The sequence below is a fragment of the Puma concolor genome, chromosome E4 (assembly GCF_028749965.1).
Source record: "Puma concolor isolate L17-30 chromosome E4, mPumCon1.1.hap2, whole genome shotgun sequence".
Taxonomy (NCBI): domain Eukaryota; kingdom Metazoa; phylum Chordata; class Mammalia; order Carnivora; family Felidae; genus Puma; species Puma concolor.
The window spans coordinates 29,198,064-29,205,898 of NC_141683.1; positions in this window are offsets into that span (position 1 = coordinate 29,198,064).

A 7,835-nucleotide genomic window follows, 5' to 3' on the forward strand; every position below is an offset into this window, starting at 1 on the left:
TACAAAGATATGGAGTGGCTCCGTTGGTTAAGCCTCGGACTCTTGATTTCAGCTCAGGTCATGATCTCATGGTTGGTGGCATCAAGCCCTGCATCGGTAGAGCCTGCTTGGGATTCCCTCTCTTCCTGTCTCTCTGCCCCTCCCCTACTCCCTCTCTCTCTTAAAATAAATAAATAAATTAAAAAAAAAAAAAGAAAGACACTACAGACACAACCCACCTCTTCCCCAAATTGCTTTCGTTATTTATCTATTTACTTTGCAGTGTTTAGAATGCAACACAGCTTGCATATTTCAAAATGAAATCTTCTAGAATCGATGAAAATCATGATTCAATAGGTTTAAAAGTCACAACAAATTCCAAACAACAGAAGAAAAATCTACATATAGGCATGTTTTAGTAAAGTTGAGCAAGTCCAAGACATAAATAAGATCTTAAGAACGGCCAAAGAAAGAAGATTACTTCTAAAAGAATGACAATTGTAAATGACATTAGTCACAGAGCTCTCATTAATAATGAAAGCCAGAGATATTATCTTCAAAATACTGAGGGGAAAAAAAAGACTGTCAACTGAGAATTGTATACACTACTAAAATATTATTCAGGAGTGAAAGCAAACAAATTTTTAGATAACAAAAATTGAGAGTGTTTGCCTTTTTTAAAAGTTTATTTATTTTGAGATAGAGACAGAGCTTGAGTGGGGGAGGGGCAGAGAGAGACAGAGACACAGAATTGGAAACAGGCTCCAGGCTCTGAGCTGTCAGCACAGAGCCCGACCTGCGGCTGGAACTCACGGACTGTGAGATCATGACCTGAGCCGAAGTCGGACGCCCAACCAACTGAGCCACCAGGTGCCCCAGGCTCAAAATATATTTGAAAAAAACAACAACTGAATGACAAGGGAAAATGGACAAATTCACCAACAGAATGAGAGGCCTTTCACATCTCTCTCAGTAATTAGCAGCTCAAACAGACAAAAGTTATATAGACATAAAAGATCTGTACAAAAATGTCATGATCTTGACCTGATCAACACATAGCAAACTTTGCACCTAGTAATTAGAGACAACACTGTTTTCAAGCACACTGAGACAATTACAAAAACTAACCACCGTAGGTGGGCCATAAACAAGTCTCAACAAATCAAAAAAATCAATGGCATACAGAACATTCCTCTAACCACAATGCAATTAAATTAAAACCAACATTGGGAGTCAATGCTCCATGGATCACATGCATTTCTGTACATCTTGCAGAAGGAGGCACTGACTACCTTTTGTTCTAAGACCATCTTTTCACAAATGTTGTATAGCAAACTTTGCAAGACAGTGACTCCCTCTAGAGCCAAGGGTAAGTTTGCTCACCGTGGTGGTTCTCAACTAGGGGCAGTTTTGCCCACTAGAAGATATTTCACAATGTTTAGAGATATATTTAGCGTTCACAACTGGGAGAGGAGGTACTACTGACATCCAGTAGGCAGAAGCCAGGGATGGTACCACTCTACATGCACAAGGCCGGTCCCCACAACTGAGAACTGTTCAACCCCAAATGTCCACAGTGGCAAGGCTCATCAACTCTGGCTTATAACCTTGGAAGTTATAGTGTCTCCCTCTGGAACAAAGGGAATAAAGGTAACTCCTCCTCCCTAAAAGCAAAGAGCAGGGATGCTATTGCCCACTATAACAGTTCCAGGTTTCCTGAACTCAGGGTCCCTCTTCTATAATGCAACTCATTCTACATGCAGGCATCCATCTGGATCCACCCATGGGACTCGGGGGCAGAGGGAAACAGTACAAATACTGATCCTCTGGATATTGCTATTACTGTAATAATCTATCCTTTGTTTTTGAGCCCCACAAATATAATGAGTGGAAAGCAAAACTGCATGAGAATGCATGTGGTTTAATAATAGCTGCAAATATAGTAAAAATACAAAGACATCTGACTTCCACTAGGGGATGGAGGGAAGTATAAAAAATAATACAAGCACCCTTTCAAAGAGAAGACTAGATAAACTACAATCCACAATATTTCTAACCCAGTCAAGAGAACTGGGTTAGCAACAGGACAGCCTACTGGCCAAGAATCTAAGGGGAGACAGACACCAGAAGGATAAGCAGAGTAGGGTCTCCTATCTGGGGTAAATGCAACCAGACACCAGTAATTAATTAAGTAGTTAATGAATTGGTGAAGGCCAGAAGTGGGCTAGTGAGCTACTAGAGGACCAAAGAAATTGGAGTTTGTGCCCTCTTATAGGTTTTTCTCTACAGGCTCATAGAAGAGGTCAGAAAGAGCCCCAAGAGGCGCACCTGAGAGGCTCAGTCAGTTAAGTGCCCCACTCCTTGATTTCCGCTTGGGTCATTATCTCATGGTTTGTGAGTTTGAGCCCCACATTGGGCTCTGCACTGACAGCTTGGGGCCTGCTTGAGATTCTCTCTCTCCCCCTCTCTCTGTTCCTCCCCCACGTGTGTTCTTTCACTCTCTCTCAAGATAAATAAATAAACTTAAAAAAAAAGAAAAGAAAAAAGAGCCCCAAGAAAGTGTTTGTTATGGTGCAGACCTGGGAGAGGGTACAACAGCCAGAGCTGGAAAGGCATGAATCCACTGGGATGCTTTTCCCCCCGAATTAATCTGTAGGGGAAGGGCAATAAAACTGGTTATCCTTAGGCTGCTGGTAAAAACTCACAGCAGTTGGGGGAAGGGAACAGGAAAAAAAATCTATCACGGGGGGTGGACAGAAATCTTTGCTGGGTCCAGAATGACAAGGGAGGAGGAACAAGAAAATAACCCTACCCTCCTTAGGTAGGGACATGATACCTACCTAGACCTGGGGCCTAACCAGAACAAGGAACACTCCACTACCCCCTTGCCAAGCTAACAAACTTCCAGAAGCAAGTAAAAGTGGAATATTGGTGGGAGAGGAACAGGAGAACAAAAGCATGCAAAGAGATGTCCTCTTGTGTGCAGTGCAAAGAGAAGTCCTAAAACTGAGGGCAGACACTGCTCTGGCAACTAACTACCCTAAAACCCAGATATCACTATAGGAATTAAAAAAAATTTTTTTAATGTTTATTTTTGAGAGAGAGAGAAAGAGAGAGAGAAGCAGAGAAGGACACAGAATCCAAAGCAGGCTCCAGGCTCTGAGCCGTCAGCACAGAGCCCAACGTGGGGCTCGAACTCACGAAACATGAGATCAGGACCTGAGCTGAAGTTGGATGCTTAGCCGACTGAACCACCCAGGCGTCCCTATAGGAATTTGGTGCCTGTGGTGCTCTGAAGGTGACCTTAGCAACAAACCTCAAACCCAGACCAAACCCCAACTAGACTAACTCATCACTTACCCTCATTAAAGGCCGAGGAAAGGTATTTCCATTTCCAGATATAAGTTTTATATACCTCAGTGCTGAATCCTACACTAGGTCTGGTTTAAAAAAAAAAAATTGAAGTACATGAAAACATCAGAACTAGATATAAATGTGACCCAGATGTTGGGACAGAGAACTTAAAATAATTAATATGTTAGGGGCGCCTGGGTGGCTCAGTCGGTTAAGCGGCCGACTTCGGCTCAGGTCATGATCTCGCGGTCTGTGAGTTCGAGCCCCGCGTCGGGCTCTGTGCTGACAGCTCAGAGCCTGGAGCCTGTTTCAGATTCTGTGTCTCCCTCTCTCTGACCCTCCCCCGTTCATGCTCTGTCTCTCTCTGTCTCAAAAATAAATAAACGTTAAAAAAAAAATTAAAAAAAATATGTTAAAGAATCTGATGGAAAAGAGGAATAATATGCAAGATGGGTAATCTCTGCAAAGAGATGGAAACTATTAAAAAAAAAAATCAAGTGAGGGGCACCTGGGTGGCTCAGTTGGTTAGGTGTGTGACTTCGGCTCAGGTTGTGATCTCGCAGTTTGTGAGTTTAAGCCCCTCGTAGGGCTCTGTGCTGACAGCTTAGAGCCTGGAGCCTGCTTCAGATTCTGTGTCTCCTTCTCTCTCTGACCCTCCCCCGCTCTCACTCTCTCTCTCTCTAAAATATATAAACATTAAAAAAAAATTTTTTTTAAATCAAGTGAAAATGTTAGAAATGCAAAACACAATACCAGAGATGAGAAATGCCTTTACCAAGCTCATCAATAGACTCAACACAGCCAAAGAAGAAATTTGGGTAAGTCAGTAGAAATTACCCAACTTAAATACAAAGGAAAAACATTATGACATCCAAGAGCTGCTGGACAATATCAGTCTAACCCATCCATAATTGGAATCCCAGAAAGAGAGTGGAATATGAAGAAAAAACCCCAAGAATTTTCCAAAAGTAACAACAGACATGAAACCACAAAGAAGCTGAGAAACCACCAAGAAGGATACATGCCAGACAAATAAAGAACACTTTAGCATATCATATTTTTTTTTTAATTTTTTTTTTTTTCAACGTTTATTTATTTTGGGGACACAGAGAGACAGAGCATGAACGGGGGAGGGGCAGAGAGAGAGGGAGACACAGAATCGGAAACAGGCTCCAGGCTCTGAGCCGTCAGCCCAGAGCCTGACGCGGGGCTCGAACTCACGGACCGCGAGATCGTGACCTGGCTGAAGTCGGACGCTTAACCGACTGCGCCACCCAGGCGCCCCTAGCATATCATATTTTTAAGAACACAAAGAAAAAATCTTGAAGACAGCCAGAGAATAAAAGACATACAGGGGTGGGGTGCCTGGGTGGCTCAGTCGGTTGAGCATCTGACTTCAGCTCAGGTCATGATCTCACGACTTGTGCGTTGGAGCCCCGCATCCGGCTCTGTGCTGACAGCTCAGAGCCTGGAGCCTGCTTCAGATTCTGTGTTTCCCTCTCTCTCTGCCCCTCTCCCCTGCTTGTGCACTCGCGCTCTCTCTCTCCCTCTCTCTCTCCCTAAAAAAAAAAAATAAAAAAAAAACCATTAAAAAAATAAATGTTAAAAAAATGAAGAGGAAATAAAGACTTTCTTAGACAAAAACCAGAGAATTAAGTACTAGCAGACCCAATCTACAAAAAAAGCTAAAGTTCTTTTTTAATGTTTTTACATATTTTGAGAGAGAGAGGGAGGACACGTGCCTGTGACTAGGGGAGGGACACAGAGAGGAAAAGTCCCAAGCAGGCTCTGCGCTGTCAGCCCAGAGCTCCACTCGAGGCTGGTTTGTGAGATGTCACAAAACGTGAGATCATGACCTGAGCCGAAACTGAGTCAGACGCTTAACCAACTGAGCCACCAGGCACCCCTAAGGGAAGTTCTTCAGACAGAAGGAATATGGAATCAGACGGAAACTTGGGTTCACACAAAGAGTGCTAGAAATAGAATAAATGTAGATAAGATAAAGTTAGTCTTTTTCTTATGTCTAATTGGTCTAAAAAAGAGGTTGGCAATTTTTTTTTTTCTCTACAAGGCAAATATTTTAGGCTTTGTGGGCCTTACGGTCTTCGTTGCAACGATGTAATTTTGCCTTATAGTATGAAAGCAGCCATTGGCAAAACATAAAGAAATGATGGTAGCTACATGCCAATAAAACTTTACTTATGGGCATGGAAATTTTAGTTTCATTTAATTCTCATGTATCAGGAAATTTTTTTCTTTTGATATTTTCCTACCATTAAGAAATTTAAAAACCATTCCTAATTTGCAGGCCATACAAAAGAGGTGGCAGGGTACGTTTGGCCCATGGGCCTTGCTTTGCTGACCTCTGCTCTGACCAACAGCCTACTGTACAGAGCAAAAGCAGCAGCAATGTGTTGTTTGTCTACAGGATGTAGAAAAGTAAACTGTAGTAATTTATAATCTAAAACGTCCTGTATCTATTAAAGAAATTTAATCTGTAGTTTAAAAACCTTCCAACAAAGAAAACTCCAGGCCCAGATGGTTTCTATCAAATGTCGGAATTTTATCAAACATTTAAGGAAGAAATAATACTAATCCTACACAATTGCTTTCAAAAAACAAAAAAGGTAAAAACAATTCTGAACTCATTTTCAAATCAGCATTACTCTAATGCCAAAACCAGACAAAAGCATCAAAAGAAAATAGCAGACCAACATTCTTCATGAACATAGATGCAAAAATCATCACCAAAACATTAACAAATCAAATCCAGAAATATATAAAAAGCATAATACATCACAGCTTAGTGGGGTATATCTTGGTAGTGTAAGCCTGGTTCACATTTGAGAATTAATCAATGTAAGTCACTATAATGACAGACTAAAGAAAAGCCATGTGATGATCTCGGTAAATGCAGAAAAAGCATTTGACAAAACCCACTCATAACCAAAACAAGCAAGCAAACAAAAGCTCTCAGCAAACTAGGAATGGAAGGGAACTTCCTTAACCTTATAGGGAGAATCTACAAAAATTGTACAGATAACATACGTTATGGTGAAGACTGAAAACTTCCCTTTCAGGATAGGGAACAAGGAAAGGATGCCCTCTCTTACTCCTATTGGATTTCCAGTGCAGTAAGGCAAGAAAAAGAGAAAAAAGCCACACAGATTGGAAATACAGAACTGTTTCTACTCCAGACAACATAATTGTTTACAGAGAAAATCCCAAAGTATCTCCAAAAACCTCCTAGAACTAGTAACAGTTCATCACGCTTATAGGATACAAGATCAATACATGAAAACCAATGTATTTCTATCTCCTAGTAATGAACAATGAAGTTTGAAATTTTAAAATACCATTTTTTTCATTCCCAAAATGAATTAGGAAAATGAATTAGGTTTAAATCTAACAAAATACATGCAAGATCTATACGCTAAAAACTATAGAACACTGATGAAACTCAATCCCTTCCAGCAGGCTTTTTGGTAGATATCAACAAGTTCATTGTAAAATTTACAGGGATATGCAAAACTAGAATAGCCAAAGCAATTTTGAGAAAGATGAAGAAAGTTGGACTTACACTACCCAATTTCAAAACCTAACATAAAGCTGTAGTGTGATACCAGTGAAAGGTAGACACATAGAGCAATGGAACAGAATAGAGAGCCCAGAAACAGATCCATACAACTAATTTTGGCAAATGTGCAAAAACTACAAATACAGGGTGACTGGGTGGCTTAGTCATTAAACATTTGACTTCAGCTCAGGTCATGATCTCACAGTTTGTGAGTTCAGGTCCCACATTGGATGAGCTTGAGCCCTGTTTTGGGTGAGCATGAGCCCCACTTCAGGTGAACACGAGCCCTGGGTGAGTCCCACACTTCTCTCTCTTCCCCTTACTCACTTGTGCGCTCTCTCTCTCTCTCTCTCAAAAAAAAAAAAAAAAAATATATATATATATATATCAAAAATATATATAATATATATAGGGTGAATACTATGAATGTAAATTAAAAATATACAAATATAATATATATTAAATTATATATATAATATATATTAAATTATATACTTATACATATATACATATACATATATATATGTATATACACACACACACACACACACACACACATACATACATACATACATACATATCAGGGTACCTGGGTGGCTCAGTTGGTTAAGCAGTTAAGTGTCTGACTTTGGATCAGGTCACGATCTCACGGATCATGGGTTCGAGCCCCGTGTCGGGCTTTGTGCTGACAGCTCAGAGCCTGGAGTCTGCTTCAGATTCTGTGACTCCCTTTCTCTCTGCCCCTCCCCTGCTCACACTCTGTCTCTCCTTGTCTCAAAGATAAATAAACATTTAAAAAAATGTTTTCATATAATGTCTGACAAAGGACTTGTATCCATAATATATAAAGAATTCTCAAAAACAAGAAAAATAATAGGTGAAGATTTGAGTCACTTTCCAAAAAGATATAGATTGCAAATAAGCA